At 38.3% G+C, this 19,053-nt stretch overlaps 1 protein-coding gene across 4 annotated transcripts in view; it reads right to left on the bottom strand.

Annotated features, from left to right (window-relative positions):
- The window catches only part of cdh23 (cadherin-related 23), a 191,406-nt gene that overhangs the window by 149,104 nt on the left and 23,249 nt on the right, over nt 1–19,053 (bottom strand). The gene's annotated exons all lie outside the window — the stretch shown is intronic.

Raw genomic sequence — 19,053 nt, forward strand, 5'->3', positions numbered from 1 at the left:
GTCCAGGTGAGCACACCTCCCGCTTGGTGTCATGCAAGCCGGGTAACAGCTAACTGTTAGCCTGGGAATGTTAATTCCCAGTGGTATAAAATTATTTTGTAAAATGGTTTTGTTAAAAAGAAACTGAAAGTTGCTCACATGTCCACAGGTAATAGTGATGAAAATAATTTTTTTCTAAAATGAAAACACTTTTGCTATGACTCTGTGTAGCATTATCAGTCCTTTCTGACTCTGCAAGCTACAAAACTCTTACGTAGTCACACATCTCACTGTGCTGAGGATCTTTGCAATGACAAAGATATTTCATATTTTACAGGAGAGTCCAGTTAATTTGTCAAAATTCAATAATTCCTTCTGAATTTTCTGCAAAGCAGGTGGGAGAAGCGTTTTGCCCAAAGACACAACAGAGAAAAACGGTTTAATGAAAATAAATATGAGAGCAAATCTCTGAGGAATGCTGACATTGGACAGTAAACATCTGCATTTTGATTCAGTCCTTCTTTGCCTGGTAGATCTTCTTAAATATGCAGATTGTAAATTCCTCATGTGAATGCTTGTATGTATGTTCATACCTACACTCGCCCCCACTCCTCTCTGAAGGTACTTAGTCAGACAAAAGAAGTGAAGCCAGACTAAATCAAACCTGTCAGTCGAGCACCAAACCTCTTAACACAGCAACCAATTAGGCTTCACAATCACCCTCCCCTCTCGTTTTATTAATACACTCCATTTTCCTATGAAAGGGTGGCAAAAAATGACTAATTAATATAACGATTTATGAACCCCTTTCATTGCAGTCTAATGAGATTTATGCAAATTCAGCAGCTTTCAGTATGAGTTATAATTTGGTTGAAGACGTTGCAAATTAAGCATTTTACTTCGTAGTCATCAATAATGTTTTTTTCTCTCCTCCTTTTGGGTTTCTCAACTATAAAATAACTATCAGTTTCCTGTGAGTAGACATGCACTTAAGTGAAAGATTAAAAATGGTGACTCGAGGGAACAACAGTGATAAAACTGAGACGTTTCCAATCATCTGGACAGATTCTGATTCAATTACATACAATCTAATCCAATCTCGACTTGGCCAAATGCCAGTTGGCAAATAGATATCTCAGCAACCCAGGAAATGGACTTTTCCTTGGAATGCATGTGGCAATGGTGGAGAGAAACAACTCTCCATTAACCGGAACAAACCTCCAGCAGAACCAGGGTCAGAATGTTTCATCTGGCAGCTACAGAATGAGAAGACACACTTCCTTTTCTCAAGATTTTCTTTTAAAACATAAACTTTAGAACTTTAGAAAACCCAACACTTTACTGAAATGTCTGAGTGTGAATTAACTCAATGGAGAAATCCAGGAAGAACAGAGCAGTTGTTCCACTTCAAACGTGATTTTTCAAGAACATTGAATGTCTGCAAGCAAACTGCATCCAAAGATCAACAGTCTGACCAAGCAAAAAGTCAACATGCACCACAGCAGTTCACTAATGTTTACATCAGTTATTATTCATGCATTTAGGGGAAAGGCTGCCTTTACTTATGTATTTTTATGTAAATTACAGCCAAACCAAACAGCAGTGAATATTTATAAGCCAGTTCTGTTTGTGACATGCAGATTGAAAACACTGTTCACTGAAAGATGCTGATTATTTTGATGCATATGAGATTATCACAATTTAATACACATTAATATAATTATATTACATTTATTAATGCGTCTGGTAGAGGAGGGACAAAGGTGTATAGCTAGAAGACAGCTGAAAATATTCACATCAAATATTGATTTATTGGGAATATTTTTTATCACTTCTGCCCCGGCTGTGATTTTGGCTAAAGAGAGGAAATATTTGAGCCTGAAAACAGATTTGATCTGCCGGGCTACATGGACACGTTGACATATCTGTTTGGGGTCATAGTGCATGGGTAAACGGAAAAACAAACACAGATCATTGATCGCAAAATGTACAAAATTGTATTATTTAGTGAATTTTCTCTAGAATGAGTTTCTAGAAACCCATCTTGTCGTTCTTATCTCGTTCTGTGAGAAGTTTGAGTCAGAAAACAGATTTCTGTAAGGAAGAAGGAAACCGTGCTGATCTTGTAATTTCTCCCAAACAGTCAATCAGCTCTGACCAGCAGTGAAACATTTATGTGGAAAAGGCTCCAAAGATAAAACCAAACATGTAAAAAGAAGAGCTGCATGTTTTCATTTGAACAGGACAGGAAGTCCCTCACAGATATTGTCATCGTTAAAGTGTGTGTGTGCACAGCTGATATTCCTCTAATGCTTATCTGTAACACTGAGACACTGAGCCCTTTTCTCTGACAAACGATGGTATTTAGCAGGAAGTGATGCCGGTACTACTGTTATGAATGATACAGTGAACATTAATGGCCGCCCCTACCCCTCCACTCTGCAACACTTTCTCCGTGACAGGAGCAATGGACTGAAAGAACCATCGTTCAACTTCCCCCCTCTCTCCTATTGTCCTGCGAACCCACGGCTTCCTCTGCAGTCTCACACTTCCTCTATAGAGCCACGGCGAAGCAGCAAGCACATAAAGCATCTGGGGGAAACTCAACTTCTTCTCATTGCAGCTTTTTGTGGACAGTTTATCCTTCCTTTGTTTCATTTACCCTTTACAGATCAAGGATGCTGTGTTGACTCAGGAGAGCTGCAAATACAAATGCATGCCTCACTTTTAAGATTTATTGCTATAAAACACTTTGGCAACCAGCAATATTTTGTATTTCTTTGTTGGTCTATCAGTTAAAAATGTCAGTAATGTTTATGACATTTTGTGCAAATCTGTCTAACTAATGTATGAATTAGTATCAAATATGTTTTTCATAATATTTCAATGTTGAAGAAATTTATCTAAAAGGTGTAAAAATGAGAACAACAAGAAACCAGTTCAGAGTCAAAGGGAATCTCCCAAAAGAAGAAAGAAAATATGAAATAAATGTGTTTAATACTAAAAACAACAGTAGCTTCATTACTATTAGTTCCTCTCAAAATGTTTGACGTTGAGAGAGAAATTATAATTCTTTTCTTCATAAGGATAAAAAAAGACTTAAAAAGTAAAACAGCTGAAGAACTGAAAAGTACAGAGCAAAATACAGAAAAAAGAGATGAAAGATTTGATAACATGCTGACAGCAACATGTGAAATTCGTACTTAGTGCTAGCTTACAGGAGAGATGGAGCAGGTAGTGGAGGGGAACTAAATCAGCCGCCAGAGGACATCGATCCCTGCTGGATCAATAGCAGTTGCACGCGTTAGACGGGGACTAGCCTTTGCCCTGCCCCGGGGCCGCAGGCTTCTCAAACAAAAGCGGCTGTGGGCCAAACGCCCGTTTATTATGTTGGTGACATCTCCAGACCTCTCGTTCATCTGAGTTCTGATTCACTGGGACAGGCGCTGTCAGCTCTGCAATTTCAGCCATGCTCTGAATTATGGCGATGAATTTTATGGGGCACAAAAGGCTTAATGGGTATATGGGCAGTGTTCAGCTGTCTACCACAGCAGGGACAAACAGAAGAAAAGATGAAGCCACCTCAGATCAGTGTTAAGTCTCACTGAGAGCACAGGACCAGCTGGAGAGCACGGTGATCTGTACTCGGTCTGTATAAATTCTTGATGGATGGTCTCTCACTCAGGGCCAGTCAGACTTGGGGCTGAAGTCATGCAATCACCAGGCTGATGAGTCAGTGTGGTGCCACTCAAGTTACTGCACTGTCTATCTGCTGACAAAAGAGAGCCTTCACACACATCAACACGGCCTATATGGAGCAACACTGCCTCACATCAATCACTCTTCAAAAATTCCCATAAGCAAACGCACTCTTCAGCTAAGTTGCAGGATGAGCTCGTTTGGTACGCTGCATTTTCACCATGGAGTGGAGCATTTGTCAATATACAGATTAATGGGAAGAAATTAGCATGTGATGCTTCAAAGGATCTGTCATGGAGGACTTTCTGACTAGAACTAGACTAGAATTGGGTTCTTTCTGGAAAATTTGATAATCAATGAGAAAACAATCATACAAAGATGATAACATCCAGACAGCAACAAGCATAAGATATTATATCTTTATTAGTTTTAAATTGTCAGGCTCTTGTTTAGAAAAAAACATCAATATCATATTTTTTGATATTCAATATAGCATCAAATTATTCTAATGATATACATGATTAAAATGTTAATTCTGGACTCCTTCCACGGCTTATATGAGAATAAAATACTCTTTTTTAATATTTTTTAATGTGTAAAAATCACTATGTTATCTGAGATATGAGAGCATACTGTCTGGCATTTAGAAAGCAGCCAATCCCAAAGCTTCATTAATATTTTCTTTGGTGCTGATTGGCTGAACCCCGAAGAGTGGAGATACGGTAGGCAGTAAATTAGCTTCTGGGGTATTAAAATGGTTTCCAATGTCTGAATTAATGCATATTAAGGTATATTTGGTATTTAAACGATTAAAACTGGCAGTTGTAAGTGTTTCAAGTATTTGCAGTCTTTAGGTATTCACAGGTTAAACTCCCTGACCCTTGTGAATATTGGGGATGCACTTCACACTTTCATAAATTAAAAACAAAACACATTAAAACACATAATAACCATATAACTATCCAATATTAAAACCACAAAATGTTATCTTTTGTAAAATTTTCCTTTGCTATCTGTCTAAATAACTTCACTTTTCAACCATTGTGTCATGAACCAGAGGGTTAGGCATATTCCTCATAATACAGACTTTTTGTTGCCTTTAGACGATACAGTCAAGACAAGAAAATGTTTTGGTATGAGCTTTACAAAAATGTTCTTCACTGAGCAAAAATATAACCTGGATATTAGTATTGATCAAGCAGAGTTCACCTCTGAGCTGAAATTTTCATCATTCACACCAACGTTTGACCCGTAAGTCAACCCAGCTCCTATGAAGAACTTTACCAGTAATTGAGGAGTCAGATCTCATCAGGGGATTTAAGTCATTCTTTCAGGCTCATCCTTTTAAGACCTTCTTTGGGGGCATGTGCATTATCTCCTGCTTTCCCCACCAGTAAAACGCACAATAAATGAATCTTTCTTCTATTCCTTTAGAAATAAGATGGAAATGAGCTGAAATCAACTCATCACTACTTTCTCGGCCTGAGGTGCTGTGAGCGCTCTTATTGTCTAAAGATTTAAGTTGCCTTTGGGAAACCACTTAGACGTGGAAATAAACTAAGAAGATCTATCTGGAATGATAATGGCCCAGTGGCTGGAAAGAGTTTGAACATCCATTTCCATACAAAGAGAGCTGTACATGTTTGCATTTAGGGTGAATCTCTTACAGCTGAAAGATGAATATTAGCAGATAATACTCAGATATTGTAGAGTTATAAAGCAATAAATAAATAAAAGTAGCAGGTTGATTATATTTGTATGTTTATATTACATGCTACCAACGAACAAAATAGTGCAATAACATGTCTTACATGATATGAATAAGTGTCTGTCCCTTCACAGATTTCTTCTATTTTTTTCTCACTTAAAATGTCTCAGATCAAACAAAGTTAAGTAAGTTAAGTTTTCTGATGTCTGTCCGCCATGTCGAGTCAAGAAATCACTTAGAACCAGTAGAGAAGACGGAGAAGGCCAAAAAATTTCAAAACATAAGCCCACAGATTTATATCCCATGACTTATCCAAGAGGCCAGAAAAAACCCAGAAGAGCATTTAAAACACAGCAGGCCCCACTTGGCTCAGTTAAGGTTAATATTCATCATTCAAGTCTAAAAACAACACTGGGACAGATCGCTCATTGACTGCATGACATCTGGATAATCCTCAAGATTTTAGGGGAAATATTTTGTGGAGTGAAAAGAAAAAAGTGAAATGTTCTTCCAGCCCATCATGTCTGGAGAAATAACACAGCATTGTAAAAAAAAAAAAAAAGAACATTACAGTCAAATCTGTAGTATGATGGTCTGAGGCTGCTTTTCTGCATCAATATGTAGAAACTTATGGCAACAGAAATTATTCTGGCTACTGGAAAATCCTCTGCAAAACTCAGGTTATGACTTAAGCTCCAGCACAATGAAGTTAAATAGGTTGATATTGATACGGACAACCCAGTAAGTCTACCTTTGATTGGCTGAAAAAAAAGAACCAAATGGAGGATTTAGAGTGGCCTAGCAAAAGTCTGGACTTAAAACCAGTTGAGGTTCTGTGGTACCGCCTGGAAACAGTCGGTTAAGCTCCAAATCCATCCACCACGGCACAAGCAGTTAATAGGTTTAAGGGATTTATAGCTTTTAAATGAAATCATCATTTCAGTGGCTTTTTGTGTTGTCAAGAATTAATACTTCTAGATATGAACTAAAAAAAACCTAAACTGCTAAATTTAAAACAAGTAATTGCAGTCCAACAAGGCAATTACAAAATCACATTTGCTTCTAATCTTTCATTCATTAATTGTTTTTAAATTCATGTTCTTCCTATGGTCGGGTGTGTGTAGGTGTGTAAACATCCCTGTATTTGCGACATCAATAACTGCGATGGCAGAGAGAGAAAGAGAGACAAATAGTGGCTTAGGTGTGGCTTTTAGTGACTCCTGTGTTTCAATAATGCACACAGTGAGAGTCCTTGGGAGGCCGTGTATTAATCCAATAGATTTATGACTAAATCTGTCATGGACGGGTGGAGAACACTCTCTGCTATTCCTTTAGCCCTTCTAGAGTGAAATACACACCTTCAAAAACACACAGTCAAGCTCTTCTGTTATGTTGTAGGACTGTCCACTCGACATGGAGCACACATGTGACTGTAAACAACACTGATATGTAGAGAACATCACATTTTTCATCACCATTTTTACCATCTCCAGGTTTTCACTGCAGGTCTACACCAGTAAGTTACTTATGATATGTGGAAAGATATGCTTTTCACCACAATGACTTACACAGAACGGAAACATTACATAGATGTGTAAATGTAGACAAATATCTTAATGAAACATATTTTTATTAAACTAGTGGAACTAGACATTTAGTCTTCTACTGATCCTGTTTCCAGTGACTCTGTTCCTGTCAGGGTAAAAACTGGACAGTTGTGTGTGTGTGCATGGCCGTTTGTCCTGTGTGTCTCTGTATTGTCCTGTGGTGGACTGGTGGCCTGTCCAGGCTGGAGATGTCACCAACGCTCCTGCATTCCTACAAGGATAAGCCTGAACAGACTATGGATGGATGAAAGCGCTGATGCAGTTTGTAGCACAGTGAGTGGAAAAACTAATTACACCCTCTCTGTTCTTGTCTGGTTTCAAAGTAAAATGTTTAGGATATGCACGGACAGTACTTTTGTCAGTTTTCTGCTCTGTAGCATACAGGTGTGTGTGTGTGACCATCAGGCAAAGGCAGTACACACCAGCAAAGACCTTAGAGAAGCCATTGTTGCTACCTATCAATCTGGGAGAGGTCATAATGTGATTCTGAAGTCTGTCATTTCAGAGGAAGAAAGATTATTCACAAGCAAAAGACATTTGAAGCACCTGCTGCAGAGTGGAAGCCCCAGCCGATTCATCCCAAGGTCAGATCATGCAGGGAAGTCAATAAAAAACCCACAAGCATAGCAAAATATGGCTCCCATATCAATGACTAGACATTTAAACACTGTAGTGTCACAGTAGGGTCCTTGGTACATATTTTATTATTTATGTTGGGATGTCGAAAAATTTTTACCACAACTCTACTGATCCAGAATCAAACCAACTCAAATACGCAGCAATGACCCAATATCAACATAGCTTCCTATCAAACTCTGCTTTCCAGATGCTTCACTTACCCCAGGATGCTGGAGGCTTGAATCAAAAACGAATGTATTTGTAAAATCTGTTTTTTAACATACGGACATGGCAAGTCAAGAAATAGTAACATCTGTTTAAAATTGATAACGGGATTACTAGAAAATTAAAAATGTGTGAAGTATGGTTTATTTAAAACAGTTGCGAGAAGAAAGTTTCTTCTTTGTAAAGAGAATCTGGAAGATCCTGGGAACAAACCACAAAATTTCTTAAACTATGTCCTTATGACGCATGAGACCAAAGAGCAGATGTTTAATCGTAATAAACAGAACCATGTTTGGTAAAAATCAAACATAGCATAACAACAACACAAACCATTCATAAATTGACCATACATAAATTAAAGTATTGTGGGAACAAAGTTGAGGCCGACTGTCTGGCAACAGATGCCTGAATTATCCCATGATGTCAAACTGAAGCAAATCTAGAATAAGAAAACAGCAAAAGCCACAAGTTAATGGGTTGCAAAGAAAAAATCTAGTTTTGACCCCAGCATGACTGAAATGCCTTAAGTTGCATTTAAGTTTGCAAACCTCAATAAACTGAAAAAAATGTGCCAAGATTTTCCACAATAAGTTGAGAGACAGAATAGGACAACCTCAGGCGTAGAAGGCTTTTTAAGCAACTTTTTCAGTTTTACTCATGTCTGGTTGTCATAAAAACATTTCTTGAGAAATATATTAGTAAAAACAAAAAAAAGTGAAAGCAAAACTAAAGACTTCTCATCACTTCAACAACTTTCAATGTTGACACTACTTTGAAGATGTGAATCATTTATCGCCTCGCTCTAATAAGGCTGATTCAGCAAAGTGTGGAATGAACTGATGAGAGCGAGGCGTGGGAGCCAACATACAACCCAGGATTGGTTTTTAAGACATCCAAGTGGTGATATGATGAAAACACTGAGTGACAAGGCTGTGACTAACCAATCACATTGTGAAAGATGAAGGACAGTGAAGGACATTAGCAGACAGTTGTCCCTCGCATTGGTGAGAAGAAGCAGACCTGTCACTGCGGATTCTCACGCAGCTCAGTTCTGCCTGCTAACACACAGGAAAGCTTTTTGCTCTCGCCTCATTCCACGACATCCCATCACCGTCTCAAACTTCCCCACCTCTCTCTCTCTCCCTCTTGCATTTTGTCATGTTTTTGTGACGGTTTGTCTTGGTTGTGGAGGCCAGACAGAGGGACGCAGGCTGCTCTGAAGCAAGCGGACAGCTCGCTGAGTTCTTCAGAGGTTTCTGGAGTGACGGCAGAGCCACTCCGGCCTGTCGCCATCACAATGGCGCCGCAAACACAATTGTACCATTGCTGCCGGCTTTCACAAATATCTGTCAACAATGACACTTTCTGACGCCTGCCCAAATCTTTTCTGCTCCTTCCATCTTCACATGTTGCTCCTTTCATCTGGTTCTGCTGCTCACTTTAGTTTTTAATTTGGTTTCCATTTTGCCGTTAGCGGCTCCGTTTTCGGTCCGAACCCCTCTTACACACCTGCCCTCTGCTGACCTCACCAGGCCTGACAATTATCTGAGAATCAGCTAAATCACAGGCAGGTAATGGAACATGCCACCATTATTGTGAAGCTACACACACACACACAGATAGAATCACATTAAAACAAAAGCCTCTCCCTCTTGACCTTCATCCCCTTTCTCTCTGTTTACATGCTTATCAATTGGCCCCTGTGTTACTGAATTATGAGTCTGCTCCAGTTTCTGCCAGCCTGCAAATGTAGATGTGGACGCTGCAGAGTGGCAGGACCAAAGGTCAAGAGTCAGGATTTGGAAACTTTGAGGCTAGCAGCTACTTCTGTTTCTCATGCTGGGTTGGTTGAGTATTAGTTTAGAAACATAAAAGGTAAAGAACAAAACAGTTTACATTTTGTAAAATCCGATTTGTAAGAAAAGCAGCGTTGGGGAGAATCAACATAGAAACGGTCAGCAACAGGGCAGAAAGAAAAGTTTGTTTCTGCAGTATCAAAACTGGTTACCATCTGCAGTCGTGAAAAAAGGTCTGATTGCAGGCATGTTGGAGAAGTCCTTTAATCACCATGGCAACTATTCAACTGTGCAAAACGCTTGGTGGGACCAAGCACCGCCTTATAGGTGCAGCTCCTCCTCACAGCTAGAGTTTTCAAACTTCCAAGCTTCCACCTCACAGAGCAGTCGTCACCCAGGACGCCCCCACTCAGCTCCTTCAGACTAGCCAGCAGCAAATAGCAAACATCTGGTGGAACTGAGTGTCTGCTGAGTTTATTATAAGAGCTACTTCTTGGTGAAACTCTGGTAAAAATTTTGTTAAAAGTTAATAGAGGACAGGTGTGATGATCTCCTGACAACTGAGTTTCAGAATTTTTTCAAGACATATTTAATAAATTTTTACAACAACTGAAGGTAACATACTGTAGTTAACCAATTGTGCTATAAAATGGCTGAAAAATACACAAAACTGCACCTTTGCCTCATAGCATGGGGCTATTCAACATTACCATAGTTCTGTTTATTTAAACATGCTTTTAAATGCATTTTTAAGTGTAGTTCTTATTGATATATTTACTCTACCACTACTCCTGTTCACTGAACACAAAATTTACAACAGAAAACTCCTTCATGGCACAACAAAGAGAATTTGTGTTGTGTGTTTTCATCCCCTCTCCCTGGAGTCACACAGGTTAACCTTCCACTCACATAAAAACCAACACATCTCCACTGCGCCACACTAGATTGTTGCTCTCCATCATAATGGTGTTTTTCTTGCTGATCCGTATGGTACAACAGTTGTAAAGTAATACTGTTGTCCAGACAGCGCACCAGCATGTCTGATCCTGCATGATTGGGTCCATCTCAGCTCATTGCAGCTGAATAACTGCACAAACAGGCCAAGGCCAGCTGGACTTTATATAGGCAGGGGTAGTTGTGCATCTCCATCTTTCCACAGAATCTCTTTCTCACTTATGTCCATCTGCTGCAAAGTATCTCTTACATCCATCTCCCCCTTTTGCCCAGCCTTTATTCCAATCTTTCCATGTGCATGACTTTTGCATCTACATTTTGTGACGGCTCACTGTTCCTCCCTTCTCTGTTCATCCATTTTTCTTCCCCTCCTTATCATTTCAACACCTTTAGTTTTCTTATTATTCTCCCTTTAAAATTCAATTTTAATTCACACCGTTTAACAAAAAAACTGTAAAAAAAAAAAAAAAGGTAAAAAAGTACAGAAGGACCATTAGAGATTACACTGTAGTTGGATTTCAAAGAGGAACAGAAAAGCTCATCTGAAAATGCTAAAAAGCTGATCAGCAAGACCTGCAGTGCAGACAAGAGGGATTCTTACCTACAGAACTGATTTTAGATCATTAAAAGGACAAAACCTGCAGGATACTCTCAATTACACACTTTTTATAAAAACAGATTAAGACAGCAAATTAGTATTGTGTGACTCCTTCACAAAGTCATATAAGATTTGAATTTTCTACTGTGTCTTAGGGTTGAACAGAGACAATACATTGGTTAAGAGCAGATTTGAATTTTCAAGAAGTTACTAGAGATAACATGCAAAAATATTGACAAACCGCCTTGCCACTTTGATTTAACTAAGCAAATGTGTTTGAGTCTAATCACTGCAGGATTGATTATCTTTCAGCTGACAAGTTATTTAACACCAACTGATGCAATGAGTAGCTTCTCATTTCTTAAACAACCATGTGGAAAGTCAAATCCTGCGTTCATGGAAACCATGTTGGTCTGTTTCAGAAGGGTCAGATCATCTAAAGAGATGCAGAAACTAAAATTGGAAAAAGAACTGTCCGACGCATTACAGCAGGCATCGGACAGAAGAAACTTAGTCAAAAAGAAATCTTGGATGATGATATGATTGGCGATCACCTAAATGTTTGGTGAAACCAAATAGAAGAACAGCAGAGCTCAGAGTTTTGTTTAATAGTGAAACTAAAAGCATTTCTACTCTCCCAACATCCATAAATCTTGGTAAGAATGAATGTGACACAAAATGGACATAAATCTTGTCACATTGCAGAAGTTTATTGAAACAATCCCACAGTGAAAATGTACCATAAGCAAAGATAATGGTGGTCAAGTGAAATAATATAATGTGATATTTTTGGCCAGGCAGTGTGTTGAGTTTGGTTCATATCATCCCACCCTTAAAACTATGATTCCTTTTTGAACCGTTACCTTGATTTTCAATCTTACTAAAAGATTCTTCAAACTCTGGTGTCTCCTGGATTTTACTAAGAGCTCTCATACAATCATCTTCACAAACTAAAAAGTGGATGATAAGGTTTGAGCTTTCAGATTAGAGGTCTGAATTATGTTTGGGTAAGGGTTTATGTTACCTCTTCAGTTGTAATGGTAAAGGTCAGGGCAATGAGCCAGAGGGGACATTCTGCCACTGGAATGTCCCCCCAAAGATATTAAAGCAACTGTGTGTTTCTGCACTGCGTCTGTGACTGAGACAAAGAGAAGTTGAGTGTGTTAAAGCTGATGGTGTGTGCATAAATCTCTTGTGTGTCCCTAATTTTTACTAAAGCGCAGACTGAATTTGATGTGCAGTGGCAGCGATCTGAGCGTTTTGTCAAACCCATAACACACCACACTTGTTTTATGGATAATAAATTAACTCATTATCTGTGGCGCTCATTAGCTTCAGGTTCTAATTAGGCAAAATTAATATTGTTTCCTGAAAAAGACATTGACACTGGCAAATTGGCAATTGACCTCTCCGGTCAATCTGGGAAAAAGGACACAGCGTTGAGGTGAATCATAAAAACAGAGATGAGACGTGAAATGGCAGCTGCTGCAGCTGATCAGTTTTGGAGACGTCTGTCTCTGATCTGCTTTCTATTTCTTTCTGCTCTCTTTCTCAATAAGAGCAAAAATGTTTACACAAAAAGTGAAGCTGCCTTCTTAATGAGCTTTTATGTTATTTGTTTTGTGCTGATCTGGATTTAATAACTCTAAATTTTGTGTGTTTAATCTTTTCTAGATCATTCCGTCTTATAATGTAAAATGTTGCATTTCCTATTTTTTTTTTTTTTTTGTCAGTCTTGATTAGAAATCCACCCATCAGGATTTTTTTGTTGTTGATACCATTTGCAGCTTTTCTTTGAGTTCTGACCTGCCAGATTCCAACTTTTGACAGAAGAGCTGAATTTGAATTGAAGATGAAACAAATTCATCGCAGGTTTCCTCCGTTTGGGTGTCGGACACATATCCTAATTGAACTGAGGACAAATCCAGGCCTTCGGGGCGATTGTTCTGCTCCTTTTAGATGTGTTTTATTTCAACACACCTGAGTCAGATAATCAGGTCATTAGCAGGACTCTGGAGAACTTGACTGCATACTAAAGAGGTGATTCTGTCATTTGCTTCAGAAGTGTTGGACCAGTCTTAACCATTTAATTGTTACTCTGGTTGTATGTTTAGGCTCATTGTGCTGCATGAAAGCATCCACCCACCTTTGTTTTCTGCAACCTCCAATACGTGCTAATATAAACTTGCTAACTAGCTTGCAAAATGTTTTTGCATTTATCATGGCTAAGTAACAATGTATCACCAACTGGCTGGATAAAGTTCATTTTCACTACTTACTCACTTCTGTTGCCAACTTACACAAGACTGGGTGCATTTTGAACGTCTAAATCATTTTAAAGTTCATTTTAGGGCCTGAAAGTCCAAATCAAATTATCAGGACCAAACAGCTGGACATGTACACATTTTGTTCTGAAAGAAATACAAGTAAAGTGAGCAAGAAAAAGAAAAAAATTGTGCATAAATTATTATACTCGTGGCATCCATAGACTACATACATTTTTACAAATTCTGTACCAAACCAACAAAAAGACTTTATTAAAAGAAGAAAGAATAAAAAGGCTTTCAGGCTGAGATCAGCCTGAAAGTGAGCTGACAGGAAGCGATCGACCCTCTTGTTGGATCTCACTCTCTGGAACTGAACCTCTGGCCTTTATGAGAACAAATGTCAGCGTTCAAGACAAGGACAAGGACAAGATAACCTTTACATACACATCACCAGCACCGATGTTACTCTGCAAGCAACTAATGCAATTTTATTCTGCAAGTAACTAGAAACAGAGACTGAAGGTTGAGCGTTTTATGAAGCAGATCATATTAGAGCAAAGTGAAGAAAAGTTGGACTAAATAAACAGCCACAAGATGAACTGAGATGTTTCTGAACTTTGAGCTGCTGGTAAGCAACAGTTCAGTGTCTTTCTTTTTTTCTTTTTTACATAAACAACTCATTGACACCAGATGATACACTGTTTGAAGTTTTCAAAATATCAGTTTTTCTGAAGGGAACGACATATAATCATGTCAAATCTGAACCTTAAAGGCAGTCTGGGATTAAAACACATTACTGTGACAGTTTTAGGTTAAAGGTGGGAGTGATTTTAATTCAGTGAAACAGGAAAAAATTACTTATTTCAGACCATGACTCAAGATTATTTTTGGATTTAAGACCAGAATGACTAAACCAAAAACCTCCCCCTTGTCTGTTACAGCCATGGAGAGGCTGGATTGCCAACAGGTGCTTTGGATAATTGACCTGTTGCATGACCCAAGTCTATCTGTAGCTCAGAGTAAAGAATAACGGCTGGACATTTTCCTCGAAGCTCTCTCAAGTTTCCATCAGTTTTTACAAGTAACCCACAATATAATGATTTACACACCATCTAAAAAACATCAGCTTTTGTTTCATCCGTGCACAGAATATCTTCCCAAAAGTCTTGAGGATTATGTTTTATGTCAAACATGAAACAGATTTTTGTGATTTGTTTGGTTAGCATTTGTTCTGAACTTGGAATCTGAACTGAGAATTTTATTAGATTTTTATTCCATTGTGTTAGGTTTATTTTAATTTCTAACCTGCAAAGAATCAACCAGAGACACAATTTACTTTTCTGCAGAAGAGGAGAGTAGACCCGAGACACGGAATACCGCTGACAAACACTGTCTGAGATCAACTCTGCCCGATCTTTGTCTGCATTTGGCTTTATTAGAAAATACAAGGAAGGAGGTTGGGCTTTTTCACATAGTCACACAACGAATTTGACCAATGACCTTTTTCTACAGGGTGTTCTGGAACCTTCTGTGGACATGCCCTTACAAGGGCATGAGACTGACTGCAACCAATCAGCCCCACAGAAAGCTGATACCACAGGAATGTGTAAACGTCTCTAGCCTCCAGGCAAACATCCTAAAAATGGTTAATAGTGTTTCACAGAAGAAAAGGAGTCAAGTAAACTACACACAAAATAATAATATGAAAACATAACCTTTCAAATAAACTCACAAGTAAATGAACTTAGATAATTATTCTAACACATTGAGTTTTAACCTCAGCAGATAAAAAGATCATGTATTTCTAACTGACAGAAACTGGAAAAGTTTTGTCTCATTTAATATCCGGTAAAAAAAAAAGTTATGTGCTTTTTTATAAAGTGAGAGTACATATCTGATTTTAACAGCATGTGAAGTTACTGAAATAGATAAACTTTTCACTGATATGTTTTTATAATACATCTCAGTGAGGTAAAATAACAAGTTGCTTTATGTCCCAAACTTAAATTTCATTGGTTTCAGACTCATGAAAAGACAGTAGAGCCACTCAGAAATGTACCCAGGTGTTTTCTATGTCCTTTATTCCAAATACTAAAACAGTTACAAAAACTCAAGTTGAAAAATCTGGAGTTTTATTTTAACATTTTATATTTTGACAGTCCCTCCGTTTTCAAAGCCACAAAGAGAAGAAGAAACAAACACAAACAAACATACAGAAATGCCCCCACACACATTCACGTTTAAATTCCCCTTCTCATTTCCGCTGCCTCTCTGCATTCGAGCAAAGAGAGGTGGTCGCTGATGTGAAACATCAATTTCCAGGTTAGCTGCTCTATGTGGCTCAGGCAGGTATCAGCCGTGACCCACCTGGGCCCGATAAGCAGCTGCACGAAGCTGATCTGCCACCAGCAGCGCGCGCTGGAGAACCCAGTAATGCAGGCATGTGTAGACAAACACACATGCACACTCACATGCATAAGTAAGCAAACTGTCCAAATTGGGAGACTAAAATAATGTGATAGAAGAAGTGGAAAAGTTAAGCTGCAGCACTTTATTAATATGGAACACAAGTGGAAATTGTCACCAACTGACTGAATGTTGGCTCATTTATGAAGTGGTGGGTAAATTTGATCAACCCACAAGCTGAAGTGACGAGTTTGCAGTCTAAGTGGGAAAGTTTTGATTTTTACAACTAAGCCAACGAAAACAAGAGTTATCAACTCATCACAAAAACAGAGGGAAGCTGGTGAAGATTTGATGATTCTTCAGCAAAGCTCAACAAGTCACCTGCTGCAGGATTTAAAACCCTTTTGTCTGTGGGGAAAAAAAACACAAGCATTCTCTCCTGCCAAAGCTTCACACGAGTGTTTGTGTTGGTTGTATTTACCCAGAAGGCCTTTTGGGTCTGCTTGATGTTCAGCTATGCATTCCTACTGCACCAAAGTTCACTTCAACCAAACCGGGACCAAGACTTTAAGAGGACCAGAGTTCACTTTTTTGGTCCACATCACTGTGTGATTCTGCATCCACATCTCCTCAAACCAATCAGATTCTCCAGAGAAAAGGAACTAATGTGGACCAGGCAGAGCTGGTGTGAATGCACACTAACATCTGGATATGTTATATCACAAATTGACCAAAGCTCCTGTTTTTGTCACATTGAAAATGAAGTTGATTTGATCAGAACCTGGCTGCTACTTTCCCTCTAAACAAGCAGAACTCCATTTTTCTACACTGTTTCTCCCTTCTGGCTTTATTGTAATTTATTAAATAATGACACATGGGATGCACTGTGTGTTTCTCTACACCCAAGGTTAGATTTATACATTAAAACTTTGATAAGGACCAGATACATTTATAATGTCCTCTGTCCTTGTGTTTTAAGTCTAACTCAAAGTGTTATCTGGTCAGATAATCTAACCACTGCCAGCTAGTAATGGTCATCGAGTTTCTACAGATAAATTTAAGTGACTTTTGATATCACACACAGTTATTCACATTCCCACTTTTATCTCAGCCTGCTATTCTGAGAGAAAACAGAAATGAGGAAATTGGGTTATATTCAATTAAATCGACTCATTTAGATCCAACAGACCTAACAAAAAACAAACAGTAAAACAATTATTCAGTTCTTTCATTTTAGTCAGATGAAATAAAAGATCTAGGTTTGTTGTGTTTGTCTCTGAAAATGTTTCGCTTCTTTCTGTTACAAATAATTTATTGTAAAGTCAGCCAACGGGTCTCTGACAAGCCAGAGGCTCTGGAGCAAAACCAACTCTGTCACCTTTCAGCTTCTTGAAGTGTTTCTAGGACAGAAGGGGACAAAGCTGTCTCCAGGATTTTCATAAAGACCAAGTTATACTGAAAAATAGGGTAGTTTTCACATATTCTTCAGTAAAATATATATATTTATTCAAGTTATATTACCATTTCCAGCTGATGTAGATGCACTAGCTTTACAAAACAAAACAGCTCTGACTCAGTCGGATTGGTTGGAGGTTGTCTGGAAACATCGCTTTTCAAATCTTGCCACACATTCTCAATTGGATATAGGTCTTTGACTAGACCAATCTGACAGATGAAATTAGCAACAGAATATTTTTGAAAAATATCTAAATATCGTTTTTCAGATTAGAAGCTGCATCTAAAAGTTTTACGAGTACAGCATATGAGATGCACAAATATTAACGTACAAACAAAATACAATCATACATTTTTTAATATAGCTAAGTTTTGTATTTGTCTTAAAGTAATTGTATAGTAGTTAATTATTATGTCTTTTTCGTCTTTTTAAAGAAGCACAAACTCAGGCAACGATACATAATGAATGTTAAGACACCAACAAAAAGCCTGGCTATTTAAGCCATTGCTTTTACAAAATGTAATTCTGCTCACACATCTAAACTACATTTTTAGGAAATAGTGGAACAACTTCTGAAGTGTAGAGAGAACCAGCACGGATACCCGCCCACTGTGGGAAAAGGAGTGGGTTTTAAAACTAAATCCTGTTAGTGGGATCCAACCCAGAGGCTACTGGTTTGACTAGGAGACGTCTGCTGCAGCCGGTATATTTGCACATTAGATGCATTAGGGACAATGTTATGATGTCTGTGCAGCACTTTAAAAAGATGAAACATTTTATGTTCAAATGACATTTTAAGATGTATATTTTGCTTTGAGATGATATTTTTCCAGTTTTAAGGAAACAAAGAATAAAGGCAGAAAAATCAAATGCAATCAAGTGCAAATTTCAGAAGAATGTTTATACAATAAGTGTTGCTTCTACAACCTGGACTTTAAAACTGCAGACAATTAATAATGTTTAGAGATTTAGCAGACAAAAGAAACTTCTGGGTCAATCATTTCTGGAGTAATGGAGGATGTTGTTTTGTTTCATTCACACAGATCGTCTTGTTTGCACCCGCAGCCACATGGAAGCGCTACAGATGCTGTGTTGGATTCCCCAGGTATCCCAGAAATTACTGAGATATTTGTTTTCCACTGTGATGTGTGATGACCTCTTCTGTAGAAATCTTTTATAAACAGTCAAAGACTGTAAGGCAGCTAATTTGGGATTATCAGTCTGGTTTTGGAACAAGAAGTTTTAGGAAGTTGTCCTTGGGCTGAAAGTATCTACCAGCTCTTTCAGTACAAAAGTCACATCATGGAGGAACCAGAGATGAGTTTTGATGTCTTGCAACATGTACATTTTTTGACCTTTCCTGAAAATGTTCTTGCTACTGTGAACAATCCATCCCATAATCCAATGCATGAATATTAGCAGAAAACACAGAAGGGCAGTTGTTTCAGGATTCTACATTTAAAACCATTGTTAGCTCAGGCTACGTCTAAGCACACCGCTTTCTGTGCATTCTCACTTGGTCAGCTGCCTAATTAGCAGTCACCCTTACAACCAAATGTAGTTATTTTAAGGATTAACAAATCCCTGGTCAGTTACACTGAAGCTTCAGACTTAGATTCTCACTTTTAGAATTAGAGTAGAGAAAGAGAAGCAGTTCTTTTATCTCATCCTGACAAAACAACAAGGAAAACTGAACAGCAGAAAAGAAGCACGAGAAGAACAAGAAGTACGGGAACAAAC

The sequence above is a fragment of the Xiphophorus couchianus genome, chromosome 22 (genome assembly GCF_001444195.1).
Source record: "Xiphophorus couchianus chromosome 22, X_couchianus-1.0, whole genome shotgun sequence".
NCBI lineage: Eukaryota > Metazoa > Chordata > Actinopteri > Cyprinodontiformes > Poeciliidae > Xiphophorus > Xiphophorus couchianus.